We start from the raw sequence: 15,732 nt of genomic DNA on the forward strand, positions 1-15,732 counted from the left end.
TATCTGAAAGACATGGGCGGGGGGAGAAACAAACACCAAGCAGTATTCCTTGTCAAGGCATCCGTTTATTGAAGCAAGTTTCATGTCTTAAATACTCCTCAGTAAGGAGCTCGGGCAGGGGGAACTGAGGAAAGGGGGAAGGGAAGGAGGGGCTTGGTAGCTAGGCAACTAAGTGGGGCAGTTTGGCAGCTAAGTGAGAAGTGAGCAAGTAAATTAAGAAAAGACTGAACAGAGTATAAAATATTCCATAATAAACCATGGTGACTTGGATCGCTGCAACATTGAATACTGAATTACGAGTTGTTGCCATGTATGTTGAAGTAAAGTTGACCAGATTTGTGTAGTTGAGAACTGGTGAAATTACCTAATGAGTGAGAGGTTGGAGACTCCGGACATGTAAAGTATTCCGTGATGTAAGGTTTGATGAGCTAGTCATAGTTTAACGACACACACTACAACATGCAACTGCTAAGATCAAATACACTCCTCTACATACTCTCTGTAATTAACTCACATACCACAAGGTTCCTGACCTATACTTTGAAAAGCACTTACTTCAAATAAATGTAAGACCAGACATTATCCCATGTAGGTTTTACCTAACTAAGCACAGGTACCCCATAGTCACATACAGTGACCAGTCTAATGTAAGGAGTAGCGATGTTATTTTTGAAGGCTAATAGATTTTTCTTGTCTGTATTTGTCAGGATGTCTTCACTATTATCTAATTCGTTTTAAGTGTGCTTCACCAATTGTCTTCAATAAACAAACTTCATTCCTATAAATCAAAAACCTCTCAACTGGTTTTAATATATATATATATATATATATATATATATATATATATATACACACACACACACAAATCTTGTTCAAATTAAAATTTTTTATTTCTAGTTTATCTATATAGGGCTTTACCTATAGATCCAAAAGACCAAAAGGAAAGCAGGGATCTAAAATGAAACAATTCATAGGAAATGGTAATACATTAAAGAAAACTAGGCTTTGAACTTCAAACAGTAGTGACACCGAGAATACATACAATATTGAAAATTCAATCAATAGCAATAACAAATCAAAATCAAATCCTCAAGCTGTGATGGTTTGCATAGGTTCATGTATCTGAGCACTTGGTCAACAGTTGGGGGTCCTGTTGAGCTTGTGGAACCCTCAGGAGGCTGAGCTGAGCCTTTCTGGAGGAAGTAGTCAGTGCGGGCTTTGAGAGCTTATAGCCACGCCTCACTTCCAGTTCACTCTGGGTTTTGTGTTTGAGGTTGAAGATGTGACTTCCCAGCTTGTTGCTCCAGTGGTCTGCCGCTATTCTCCCATATTATTATGGACTCATCCTCTGGAACCAAAATAAACTTTCTTCTATAAGTCGCTTTTGATTAAGGTGTTATATTGGAGCAGCTAAGAGTAATTAATATATATACCAAATTCCAAACACTAAGGAACCAGCCATAACCAATTTCTTTTCACAGCCCAGGAGCTGCCTTTCATTTTTATTTCAGTGCTTTGTGACAAGCAAGGCTTTTCTGACACATGTGATGTCATGACACCATATCTTAACAAAATACTCAAATGTTTTCACATGAATGGAATTTAAAATAAACATGTATATGCACATGCAGATCAGAAGGGAAGTGAGTGTATGCGCACTGAAGATCAGTGTGAGCTCTAAAAGGAGGTGGTTATGATGGTCTCTCTGCTCTAATGTGCAATGTTCACAGATAAACTGAATTAAGCACAAAGTAAGCACAAATACACAAAGTGAATGGAATGAGAAATTAAGAGCTAAAAGCGCTCTGGTCCTCTCCCAAGGTTTTCAAGCAATTTTCCACTTTGACTAAGAACAAAGATGTCTTTGCACTGATTTATCTATGAAACAACACACTGTAAATCAGGGGGATTGTTCCTAAGGAGAGAGAGTCAGTCTAGGGAAGAAACAATAAGAGAACTCTTCTAAAGACATGCCAAGTGCAGACCACTCTCGGGCTCTCTGGTAAAATGCATGATCACAGAGTGATCTTTTTTTTTATTTTTTTTCCGTTTATTTGTTTATTAAAGATTTCTGTCTCTTCCCTGCCACTGCCTCCCATTTCCCTCCCCCTCCCGCAATCAAGTCCCCCTCCCTGTCAGCCCAAAGAGCAGTCAGGGTTCCCTGCCCTGTAGGAAGTCCAAGGACCACCCACCTCCATCCAGGTCTAGTAAGGTGAGCATCCAAACTGCCTAGGCTCCCACAAAGCCAGTACATGCAGTAGGATGTGATCTTAAGGCATGTCATCTATACAATGAGTCATGTGACTTAACTAGTTGATGATACAGTGAAATCATATAAAGCCCTTGACAACTCACACTAGAATTCACCTTACCATCTCAAGCAGGGCTCCTCCTATCTAAAACAAACTCCCTTGAATAATACTAGAAGTTAAGGTTTAAATTTGTGGAGAGCCAAGTATTAATGGTGTGGCCAACAAGCATTAAGAATAAAAAACTACCCTGAAAGCCAGCATTGCCTTAGCACTTTTGGGAACAAGGAGCATAGATTTCCTTGAAAGGAAATGTACTGATTCTCCCGTCATGGTTCTCTGCTTCCCCTTTCTGTAATTAGCAAACCCACATAATTCCATCCTGTCCTTTCTTAAAAAGCAGAGTTGAGGAGATATGGTTAAGTATATGAAAGCCAAAGTTAAACATTTTTTAAAATGACAATACCTCATAAAATAGAAACTTGGGTTAGCTGCATTTCAAGAAATTTTATAACTAGGCCTTGCTCATTTTTTTTTTGACTTGTTCAGCAATCACAGTCTCTATGAATGCTACAAACAAACAAGCCCAGCTAACTTGACAAAGTAAGCAGGCATCTCAATGAGAAAATCCATCTCGTAGCACTAGTTCCAGAGTCTGCCTCCCTCCCAGACACTTGGGAACTGAAGAATATCTGCAGCCTCACTTGAGAGAATGCAGGCCATTCCAAGTGTTCTGTTCACCAGTTTCTGGCATCCTTAATTCACCACAGCTGGTGTATAAAAATATTCCCAGTCCAAAAATGTATTTCCTCTACTAAGCAAGCACACACCTAATCGTTTCAATACTTTTAAAGGAAAACATTTTCTTAGGCATGAAACAAGAGAAACAATAGCACCAGTAAAACAAGTTTGTTTGTTTTGTTTTCTCTTAAAAGGTCCACTGTCAAAGGGTCACTTTCCCTCTCTGCCTTCTTTCACACCAAAGCACATCCTATCACAAGTCCTGTAGCCTTTGAAAGGATAGTCAGCTACAGGCAGAGATGGGGAGTAACTGACCCCAGGAAGCCTGCATTCAGAAGGCACACTTCTGCAGATGGAAGGAGGAAAGAAGGAGGCTCACTCACCCAAGGAAAGGAAAGCCACTCCTCAGTTCATTCCACAGGTCCTTTCCGGAACACAGTCCTCACCTCTGCCATTAGCCACTGTAAGCCATCGCAGTGCTGAGCTCAAGTACAAACTTGCTTATTCAACAAGTGCCTCACTCATCACACAAGTGAGATCTGAGCTTGGCAGCAGTTCTCCCATGACAGTGATGACACAAACCTGCCTGCAACCCACACAACCACTGCAGTGGACTAACAGACATGGCAGGTACTGAGCAAGAGTTGGTGGTTATCTCTCCTGCATCATTCACAGAGGCAGACTATGCAATACTATGACTCCATAAAACTCCCCACTCCTCCCACCAGCTGCAACTCCACATAGCAATTTCCATTATTACATGGAGGAGCAAAATACTGGCTCGTGCTCGGCAGAAGCAGTTATTCCATAAGTGCTTTAGGGGTCATATTATTAATCCTTTTGTACTTTAGTCTTTAACAGAATTACTAGGCCATGTTTCAAAGCAATGTGACAGCCAAGAAAATAAGTGTGAAGAGCCTAATAGGAATGTCAGCCCTCACTAGGATGGGTGCACCACATCACTGTTAGCACCTAATGTTTTAAGCCTCTCTCAGCAGTAGGTATGCTGGGGAAGGGGCTGAGTGTTGATGATCACATGGTTTCCCCAGAGATGGCAGAGGTGAGCAAGTGTGGGGGGGGGGGGTGAAAGAGAGATAGAAAAGGAGTGAGGGGGAGAGAGATTTTATAATTTAAGTGCTGTCTAATTGCTCTCTCTGGCTGAGGGAAACCTTCAATGGGATTGCTAACAGACTCTACTCACTACTTTACCTGCACTGCCACTCAGAGTGCTCAGACAAACATAACAGATAACACGTATTAAGTCCCCTCATCTTTCCAGGCACTGTCCTGAGACTTTTTGTTGCCTTTAATCTTCACAAGAGCTCCATGTCAATTTGACAAGCAAGAAAAATGAGAGCCATCCTAATAATACTTGTGACAGAGCCAGGATGTGTTTCCAGGGCCTCTTACTTTAGGGACTTTGTCGTACGCCTCAGGTACCTTCCAGCAGATTAGCAGAGGGGTAAAATGGTAAACTACACTGTGATGACCCGGAATAGCAGGATACAGGGAAGCATTTAAACTTTTCATGAATAACTGTGTGACTTTGGGCAACTGTCCTTATTTCCTTTGTTTCAGAACTTCTAACATATAATCCCTGCATGTGTGTTGCGGGTGAGGAGTTTACAAGAGTAGATGGATATCCTAACTCCAAAATTCTATTGCAATTTATAGCAACAAAGTTGATTAGAATATGTTGTGCTATCTTATTGTTCAAAAAGAACTTAGTATAAATCTAAACAAAGAACAGCAACAAAACATGATTTCTGTTGGATGAAAATAAGAGTTTACAACCACAATTACCTAGCAAGCCCATGGCCAGCAGTAACAACTCTGCCTAAGGCAGTGAGGTTGCATCCACACTAGTGGGCTGCCTGAGAAATGAGATGAGTGTGTCTATGACAGTTGCAAATGTGTATATCACATGCGCGTGTGCTCAGCACAGCATGACCATCAGTCATGTACTCTTGGTGAGAACAAAAGAGCTCTTGAGAGTAGGCGGGAGTCCCCAGAGTAGTGCTCTGCAAACCTACTCTTCAAGCTTCTTAGCCTGCTGGTAAAACCAGGAGTTCCTCCTTACTTTAAACACACACACACACCAGGAATAATTTAACATCCACTAAATGAGAAACATGCTCAGAGGAAAGGGCTGGGATGCTTTCTGGAACTGTAAACAAGAAGTTTAGGCACTGGGAAGCAGACAGGAGAAGGCCGCAGGATGGAGGTGAGCTTTCCTGAGGTTCTTCTGAGTTACACACAACCACTATCACTGAGTCCTGCTAAGATGAGTCCTGATGAGATAAAGAATTCTCTGAGACTGTTGACAGACCCCCATTCCTTACTAATTAGAATCCAGTGTCTCAGGATGTTCCAGAAAGAGAGGTAGAGAAAGTCTCCTATCCCAAGGAGAGAGACCTAGGAGAGAAACCCTGACTGCCTAAGCATCTGAGGACAAGAAAGTGAACTAGATGCATAAACTAACCAAAGTCCCTGGTCGCTTTCTTTGGTTAATTAAAAACTCTATCTCTAAAACAAATACTCCAGGATAACAAAAATGTAGGGGAGGGAAAGCTAACTGAGAAGCTCTGTCCACCAGTCACAGCAGGAGGGCAGTGAAAAGGCGGCTCTGCTGTTTCCAAGGCAACAGCCCTGTAAGACTTCACCATTCTCTCAGGGTCACTAATATTTCAAGAGAACTAGAATACCAGCAGGAAAGAGTTCCCACAGGCTACTGTTGGACATAGGGATTCAAGGGACTGTGCACTGCAGATCATACCAGTTCACCAATACCGTGGTCCAGGTGAGGAAGCCACAACAGTGGCTGGGACCAGAACCACGAGTATGCCATGTGGCATCTCTATGTGATCCACACAACGACAGCTCACACGCCCTTTTATAACCTGTATGTGGTATGGAGACGACTAAAAAACACAGTTTGGCATAAAAAAATGTAACCATCAGGGACTTACACGGAAAAAAATAGCCGTTTCTCAGAGAATTCTGGATTTCATATAGTAGAAGGAGAAAAATGACTCCCTCATATTATCCTCCGACCTCCATACATGCACAATGAACAAAGACTGACTCTCTCTCTCTCTCTCTCTCTCTCTCTCTCTCTCTCTCTCTCCCTCTCCCTCTCAAATAAACACAATGTAATTTTTTTCAGAGTATACAGTTTTATCCAGGTGTGGTGAAACATGCCTATGATCTCAGAACTGGGGAGACTGAGGCAAGACATAGATTTCTGAATTAAGGTCAGCCTGAGCTATAACCGCAAGACTCTAGTTTAAAAAGAAGTTCTACTTTTCAATATTCAGCCTAAAAGAGCTCTTTGGGAAATATTTTAGACACAGATAGGTATTAAGGAAGAGGAAACCCAGGTGTGGTGTCACAAAACTATAATCCCACCTATATGGGAGACCAGAAGGAATGTTCAACCCTTGAGTTTCTGCCAGTTTGGACAACACAGTGAAAACATGTCTTTAAGGTAAATAATACTGACAATTAGTGACCACGAAATGAGTTTACCACCTAGAGAATGTCTCTTGAAATGCTGAGCTATGGATGCCTTCCTCTAGTGAACTCTGGGTTACAGATCTACAAAATTTCCTATTATTCTACTTTTCATAAGGAGATACTCAGCTTCCATGCCCATTTTCCAAGTGTGACTGAAGACTGGCCCTTTGCTGTAACTATTAATAAAGTCATCAGAGGGTTATAGGAGTTCATTATGAAAAGTCACCCATCTGCAGAGACGTCACACAGTATGAGGAATCACACCACCACGCCAACAACCACAACCAGAGGATCAACACTGAGCCTCTCATTTTATACCCATCCGCTTTCACATACTATAGCAACGTGGGGAAGCTAAGACAACCTGTCCGCACACTGCACAAAACTCTACATTCTGTGCTGCGCTCAGCTTCTCTCAAACACTTTTAAGGTATACTTCAGTCCTCACCTAGCACCTCTGACCAAACACCGAAGACGGCATAAAATATAAAAGGAAAAAGTATTAGTGAGTATGCTGCTCTGTGCTTTGCTCCTAATGTGAGCTCTGTGATTCTGAGCACAGAGATGAAGAGCACGGCAGCACACAGGAATACACAGAGATGGCCGATGGCTGGCCCTGACTGTGCACACACCAGCTCCAGGCACTGCTCTAGGCACTGGGTAAATAGAATCTAGGCTGATCCTCTGATCTAACAGCTCCAAGGAGTTGTTACTATAACTATTTCACAGAGAGCCAGAGGGATTTTTACCTAAGGCAATATTTTCAGGAAATATCCACCTTGGGCTATGATGGAAAATACTTTACAAAAAACTGAAGACCTAAACTCTACACAAGATTCTGTTGCTCGCATAGAGTTTGGTCCTATATGATATCCAGAAACTAGCTCGATAAAATTCCAAAAGTGGTAAAACTTCAATTAATGCCCTTTTTAAATCATATAAAATTATAATTATCTAAATAATTTATCTTCCCAAATGAAAAACCACAAGTACTCTCTTAATTCTTTTTCTAATGATGATGCAACAGAAAGGATTGAAGGAGGAAGTCCCTCCTCCTCTGGGTCCCCTGAGAGCTCCAGAGAGTAAAACTGTCTACGAGTTCATCTGTTCATTACTTATTCCTGCTATACTAATGGTTTGAAGTGTCACATAGACCTTCTAGTTAACTGTAAACTTCTATACCAGTGGGAACTCTTCCTTATATTTATCCTGGCAACCTATCCTCCTCCTATCTGACATATTTTTAGGTTTTATTTTTCTGTACCCTTGGACTCAAACCACACTGAGATTGAACCACTTCCACTGAAAACATTACAAAGCAGAAAATGAAAACACAGGATTTGTTGGTGCTTAACCACACCTCTACCTTAAATAGAATGGACTCTTTTCACTGGAAAAAATAAAATTATCAGGAAAGTCTTTAGTATATAAGCAATAACTTAATCAGGAGACTAACCACATGAGCATCAGGAACTTTCTATAGAAGAGAAAATATGTGTAGCCAAATTCTGGGGTGAGCTAGTGAGCAGAGCATTTACTATGGGTATACAGAAAATAATGAGGCTGCAGGGTCGGGATCTGGGACAACTGTTCCATACAAAGCCGGTTACAATGACCGGTTCATTCAATAGCAAAGAAAAAGGCTCTGTGCTCAAATCCTGCAATGTACTGCCACAAGTCCACAATATGACCTATGTTTCCTAAAATCCTATTTAAATAAGGTTTTACTTTAAGGATAAGTATATTCTAAAGGGAAAAAACCATGAGGCAAGAGTATGGTGACTATACCCTGCTTCACTATGACCATTCTGGCTTGAGACTACACCTCTTAGAAGAGTGCAGCATCCGCAGAGATTAGAGATTCTGTGTCTTAAAGTGTGTGTGGGGGGGGGGAGGGAGTCAGGAGCATCAGCAGTGGACAGCAGCATCCGCAGAGATTAGAGACTCTGTGTCTTAAAGTGTGTGTGTGGGGGGGGAGGGGGACAGGAGCATCAGCAGTGGACAGCAGCATCCGCAGAGATTAGAGATTCTGTGTCTTAAAGTGTGTGTGTGGGGGGGGGGGAGTCAGGAACATCAGCAGTGGACAGCAGCATCCGCAGAGATTAGAGATTCTGTGTCTTAAAGTGTGTGTGTGTGTGTGTGTGTGTATGCGTGTGTGTGTGTGTATGCATGTGTGTGTGTGTGTGTGTGTGTGTATGTGTGTGTGTGGGGGGGGACAGGAGCATCAGCAGTGGACAGCAGCATCCGCAGAGATTAGAGATTCTGTGTCTTAAAGTGTGTGTGGGGGGGGGACAGGAGCATCAGCAGTGGACAGCAGCATCCGCAGAGATTAGAGATTCTGTGTCTTAAAGTGTGTGTGTGGGGGGGGGGGGGACAGGAGCATCAGCAGTGGACAGCAGCATCCGCAGAGATTAGAGATTCTGTGTCTTAAAGTGTGTGTGTGGGGGGGGGGGGGGGGACAGGAGCATCAGCAGTGGACAGCAGCATCCGCAGAGATTAGAGATTCTGTGTCTTAAAGTGTGTGTGGGGGGGGACAGGAGCATCAGCAGTGGACAGCAGCATCCGCAGAGATTAGAGATTCTGTGTCTTAAAGTGTGTGTGTGTGTGTGTGTGTGTGTATGCGTGTGTGTGTGTGTGTGTATGTGTGTGTGTGTGTGTGTGTGTGTGGGACAGGAGCATCAGCAGTGGACAGCAGCATCGCAGAGGTGGCCTGTACTGGCCCGGAGAAGCGGGTGTCCCCTGAGAATTTACAGCAGTGCCACCCCACTGGCCTGTCCCATTTGTCTTTCCAGACTTACTGCCATAAGCAGGGCAGCTGTGTTCTCCTCAGTCACCACACCCAGGGTACAGCATGAGGTTTCTACACAGGGGACCCCTGGAAACACCCTATCAACTGCATCACTCATTCGGGACGGAGGGAGTCAACAGTATCCTTGGACTTCCTTTTCCCCTAGGTTGCCAACAAGTGAAGATTCCCGAGTTTCATGGCCAGAACTAAGAAACACGAATGAACTGCCCACCTAGTATAAAAACCAGACTGGAAAATATATTGAAACTGTTGCTTTGAAGAGAATAAACAAATGCTAAATCCTGCTGGGGACTTAGCTCCATGGTAAGAGAACTTTGCCAGCACATGCAAAGCCCTGACTTCCACCCCCAGAACCACTCTGAAGCAATGCTAACTAATAGAAATGACCAAATACAGTTATGATAATCTTCACCTAAGTCACTGGCATGAGCCAAAAGAGAGGTGCCGACAGGGCTGGGGAAAACAGCATCCTCGAATGGAAACAAGATCTATTTTAAACAAGACAATTAGTCAACTCCCAAATGTCCTTGTAAAATAGTAAGAGAAGCTAATGGGGGTGTCAGATTGCCTCAAATCCAGAAAATACACTCTATAAGCAATGTAAGAGTAACTAGTTCTGCCATTATTAAGAAGACAGATCATTGCAAAAAGCAAAGGATTTCTTGGAGAAGTGTCGATTCCCTCTCAGTGTTGAAGCAGGCCCTGAACCTGAAGGCCTGCAGACACATCAATACAGGCCATCTAACAGCGAGTGTCCTTGAGGCTTCTGCTGAATAAAAAACACACAAAAGGGGGAAGAGTTTACCAAGAAAAAAAACCATATTCATCATAATGGTACAAATACTCAAAAGTTCTACTGTCCAGGCAGGGAAGTTGGGTTGGGAACCACAAATGCTTATGGGAGATTCTACTCCAAGCAGAGAGCTACAAACTGCTGACATTTTGATAAATACATCCCAAAATTAATGTACTGACCAAAAAAGGAATAATCAATGTTAAAACATTTTGTGGTGGCCTCGACTTAAGGTTGTCCAAAAACTAAAAGATTGCCTCTGCCTCACATAGGTTACAGGCTGCCCAGGAAACACAAGCAAACCCCAACTAATTCTAACTCCTGTTGCTTCACTGCCTCTCCTCCCTGACAGTATTATTAGGAAAGAAAGAAATCATAAGCTCATGACTATTGCCTGGCTACACTATCTCATTTTTAAGGTGAGATCTGAGAAAGGGTGGCATGCTCCAAATCCTAGAGCTAATATGAAATACAAGAAATTCTGCTGCTTCGATGTGCCAATCCCATGCTATGCTTTCAGTTATAAAAAGAGAGATTTTTTTTCCTAAACATAGGATCTACAATATCTACACCCTACATAGCCATAGAATTACAATCAAAGAAATAAAGGAACATAAGACTTTATGTAGCTTTATAGCACTGCCTCCATGTAAGAACAAGAACCCTCTGAACAAGACTTAAAAGCCACAACCAATGGTCAGGCAAAAAAAAAAAAAAAACCGAGATAGTGAGAAAGAGAGAGAGAAAGAAAGAGGGAAGGAAAGAAAGAAAGAAAGAAAGAAAGAAAGAAAGAAAGAAAGAAAGAAAGGAAGGAAGGAAGGAAGGAAAGAAGGAAGGAAGGAAAAAAGAAAGGAAGAAAGAAAGGGAGAAAAAAAGAAGTAAGCAGGAGATTATACTCTCCCTTGACCATTGTATTTTTCCTTACAAAACTAAATATAACTAGGATTTCAAAATGAGTATGTCAAGGCATTCAACTCATATTGAGGAAAGGTAACCAATTTATATTTTTTCCACAAAAGAACAATACAAAAACCATCAAGTTTAGACATCCCAAACATTATTGACAAAGAAAGGGAAATATATATGTCTCCTTTCATGGACTCTCCATTCTAAAGACCCAATAGTCTATGATCATTACTGCTAACTACTTGTTATATTCCATTGATCCAAGTCCATGGCCTCCTCAATTGTTGAATTTGCTCCACAGATTAGACTGTAATTGGTCACAAAGAGTTAATGTAAGGAGTAAAATATAATTTCATGGAGTCAAGTAATAAAATTTTGTACTTAGGCTATGAATTATTGAATCATCCAAGACAAGTAAATGAAAGCTTCAGAGAGAGAGAGAGAGAGAGAGAGAGAGAGAGAGAGAGAGAGAGAGAAAGAAAGAGAGGGAAATAGAGAGAGAATATTAAGAACTTAAATGCTGGCACAGCCAGGGCCCAAGTTGGCTTGGATCTCTTTAGAGTCTTTCCAGAGTTATGAGGTCCTGAGACATCCCCAGGAAGACCTGCATGCCATTGGCAGAACCTGCTGACTGAGCACATGGTCAGGCAACCAAGCCAGGCTTGGAGTTAAGAAACAGCATGCAACTCCTGACATAACTAGATGTCATGACTGGAGTCGGTGGATGCTTCTAATTAAGAATCAAGCCTCTCTGTCTCTGTCTGTCTTCTCTCTGCCAGACAATTATGGAAGTGGCCTATTCAGGTTCAACTTATATTTCCCAATTCAGTGTTTTGCTATTAAAATTGTTTTCTTTTTACCAAAAGAGAGTTACGTTTGTAAGATCAGAGTATAAAACTCAGACTACTTAACAGCTGAGGCAAGAATAGCCACTAATCTTCTCCATAGGGGCAATGAAAACACAAGCAATTAACTGCTGTACAATAATGTGCAGACTGGCAATTCTTAGCTGTGCTTTACATAGATACATTGTGGCTCTATCACTTTTAAGATTTAGAAAATGCTCAGCTGTGTAATCTATACAGCAAAGTCAGTTAAGATCAAACCCAAAGTCATGACCTAAAACACCAGCTTCCCAATGTCAATATGTCAGGAAACGCAGACCAATATCAAACTTCCATCAACTCATTCCTTAAGTTAATCCACTACTTTCCATCCCTTTTCCTCATGAACATGTGGACTATGAACAACAGATAACTACCAGGGGAAGAAGAGTCCATTTTCTTTAAAGACGTGGTTCTTCGTATGGCTACCATGCTCTAGAGGGTGGCCTCACACCTAGGAATAAACTGATGACATAACTGGAGTCAGTCGGTTCTTCTAAAAACTAAAAATTAAAAGAGGACAAGAAATTCAGGGGTAGGGAGGTAAGAGTGCATTTTAGAGTAGTTGGGGAAAGAGATTGAAGTGAATATGATTAAATACTTTATATAAGATTCCCAAAGAATTAATATTTCTTATTTAGTAGTTTTCCTAAATTATTTAAACTGGTGATCTTATATCGTCCTCTAAAATTATGACAGCAAGGCAGAGCTGGGAAGATAGCCCCCAGATCCTCCCCACACAAAAGGGTCTTTAGTTCACCCTCTGCTTTTGAAGCTGGGGAGCTGGGAGATAAAGAGTAACTTCCAGTCTTGGCAATCAGTACAGAATGGGGTCAACCTATGTTCTCAGAGCTCCCCCTACCTAAACCACAACCTAAACAAAAAGGTAGCTTATTGGAGAACACTCTAGGCATAAAAACTACTCTGTTGTTCTCTACCTTCTTAGTACAAATTCTTCAGCATGTCACTAGCACTCATGCACAGATAGGCCAAAAGTCTCCTCAAAAAGATGAGGCTAAGTCTAACGACACCAGATAATTACACTGAGCTTTCTCTCCCCTTCCCCAGATCACAAATGTTCAGATCCGGAGCCAGATCCGAATTAACCACAGTCGTATAAACAACCCACTAAGACTTAACAAATCCACAGAGCACTTGACACCATCACACACATTAATTTATTCTACAATTGTTCCATTCCGGAAGTAAAGAAGCTGACAGCCAGAGTCATCTTGGCCAAGGTCACATGGTAAACAGTAAGGCTGGACGATGAACATAGTCCTGCAGTTCCATGCTCAGTTTAACAGTTTCTACATTCTCCCCACCCAGTGTTGCTGATGACTCAAAGCCAAACACAACAGCAGACCAAAGAACTGACTGAACCCCACCCTCAAATCAACTAAGCAATGACTAAAATCCTTGCTGGAACACAGCAAGATTGGGGTTTTCAGGGCATTTTAATCCCTGACTGTCCTCCAAGAACTCTGGGCTGGTCAGATGACCCAAAGGCGTATGAGCAGAGCTGGAGCTGTCAAGTCCCCTGGGCTCTGGGTGACAAGACCCAGCTGTGCAGGGAGCTCCCTGCAAGGGCACTCCCAAACATTCCAAACTCTGGGGAACTAGAAGGAGGGACTTAACTGTGCAGGGACCTGGCAAACCTAACAGAACCTTCCAGACCACATTTGTACTTTTATAACAGGAAGATAATTTCAAACTAAAATCCCCCCAAAACTTCAAATGCTCTGCCTTCTAAAGATACACTGGGAACTTCCAATGGGAGTTCCTCTGGAGAAAAGCAAGGATTTCAATTTGGTTTTTATTAATGCACTGTAGATTTTTTATATAATGTTTTTGAAAACTAGATTAAAGCTGAATTTAACAGCTGCGCGGATTGTAAACTATACAGAAGTTTTACTATTATCAGAAAGGCTGACATAATGACAGTAATGACATAAACTAGTAGCACAAGTCTACTATTGTTACCACTATAGACATAAGGTCTCATGCATTCCAGGATGACTTCAGAACTCTTATGTAGCCAAGGCTGGTCTGGAGTTCCTGATTCTCCTGCCGAGAATTCCCAAGTCTGAGAAGACTGGTGGGCATCTAATCTCAACTCAAGAAAAGTATTTTAGTCAAAAGTTAAAGAACCACAGTCTAGACACGGGACCTTTACAATGCACTACAGGATAAAGAGACTTATTTACAAATTATAATTAAACTTTCATTGACTATAAGCCAAGAAATAGAGAGTTTTGGAGAGAAGTAAAAATAGGTTTATTGCTTACTCTGTGCTAGGCATTTCCACAAATCTTGTTTGGTCTCAACAATGAAATGTATATTATCCATAACCACAGACCAGGAAATAAGAAGCCATGCATAGGAGTCGCCAGTCCATGAAGTAATGAGAGGCAAAGGGCAAAGCTGGAGCTACAGACAGCCTATAAACAGTCACCGCCAGGCAGCAGAGGAGCTGACTAGGGAGAGCGCCCACACTCCAGCAGCCCTTCCCACCTAACACTTAGCGCGTATCACATGCCACCCCTGAGGTATCTAAGCATACCTGTTCCCCACATTCGAAGATGATAAAACTGCCATGCCATCACAGGCCAGAAGTCAAAGTCTTCATAGGTGTTGATGGGTTCACACTTGGATACCCTCACCCTCCTTCTCTCCCTTAACTGTGCATGGGAGGCTGGATCAGGGAAAGTACTGACTGGAGGATACACAACAGAAGTGCTACCTGGAGCCTGACCACAAAGCCCCATCTATGTTGACAATAAAAGCTCTCCTACATTTTACTGTGTTCCCTAACAGCTAGTCTTCTTGAGTACCTGACATAAGGAAACACAACTGAACCACAATAATAGCAGCCAAAGTTAACATTCATTGAGTTTTTCTTAGGATAGACTAAACTATGGCAAATGCTTTCGCACACTGTACTGTAGTGAGTCTTTACGGTAACCATCCCTTAGGATAAGTACCATTTTCAAACTTACTTAAATATGGGGAAACTGAGCTTCAGGGTGCTTAAGTAAATTATGAGAAGTCAACCCCTAAGAACTAGAGGCCAATGTTAAACTATGGGCCGGTGACTGCTAACCACCGCACTGTGCCTCCCACAAACATGCCTAGTGTATTTTCTGTTATTACCTTACTATGAGGAAAGTGAAACAAAATATCCATACACAGGAGGTCAGAACTTGATACAAACTGGCCAATAAAACAAAGGATATTGTAAATTACTATAAATAGGAACTAAAAAAAATCTGTAATAAAGTCAAGAAATGCCAACTTGACTGATACATATACACGAACATGCCTGTTATATAATTGGTTAATTACACCGAGAATTCAGGGCTGGTACTCTCAGTTTTTGGTGGATGAGTCTTCAAATATCTTGAGGATAGGTGGAATTATCAATGGGCCACACTCACTCACGCCCTGTTCTTCAATGTCACTGTGGTCCCTTATCTTCTGTCCTGCTCTGTGTCTGTGGAACACGACAGCAGACAGAGACCTTTATCGAGATAAACCTGTAGAGATGAAATATACTTTTTCCTTAGATAACTGGGTAGCCTTTCAAGTAGCAAACCTATCCCTGAATTCCAACACGAATCCTTTCTCCCTATTAACTGCAAAGTCAACTTTCTTTTCAGAGCAGTGACAGAATCAACTAAGAATGGCAGCCTTGTGAAACAGAATGGACCACGCTCAAGCCGACGGCCTTCTGCCTGCGAGGAGTGTCAGGGTTTCACAGAGCTATGTACAATCACATCCAACAACAACTCCAACAACAACGTGGCTCCATTAAGAAAACTCCTCCCGAGCCCA

The 15,732-nt window shown here is 42.0% G+C and overlaps 1 protein-coding gene across 5 annotated transcripts in view; it reads right to left on the reverse strand.

Annotated features, from left to right (window-relative positions):
* Psd3 (pleckstrin and Sec7 domain containing 3) overlaps positions 1 to 15,732 on the reverse strand; it is a 537,529-nt gene that overhangs the window by 232,695 nt on the left and 289,102 nt on the right. The window lies entirely within an intron of this gene.

The sequence above is a fragment of the Microtus pennsylvanicus genome, chromosome 9 (genome assembly GCF_037038515.1).
Source record: "Microtus pennsylvanicus isolate mMicPen1 chromosome 9, mMicPen1.hap1, whole genome shotgun sequence".
Lineage (NCBI taxonomy): Eukaryota > Metazoa > Chordata > Mammalia > Rodentia > Cricetidae > Microtus > Microtus pennsylvanicus.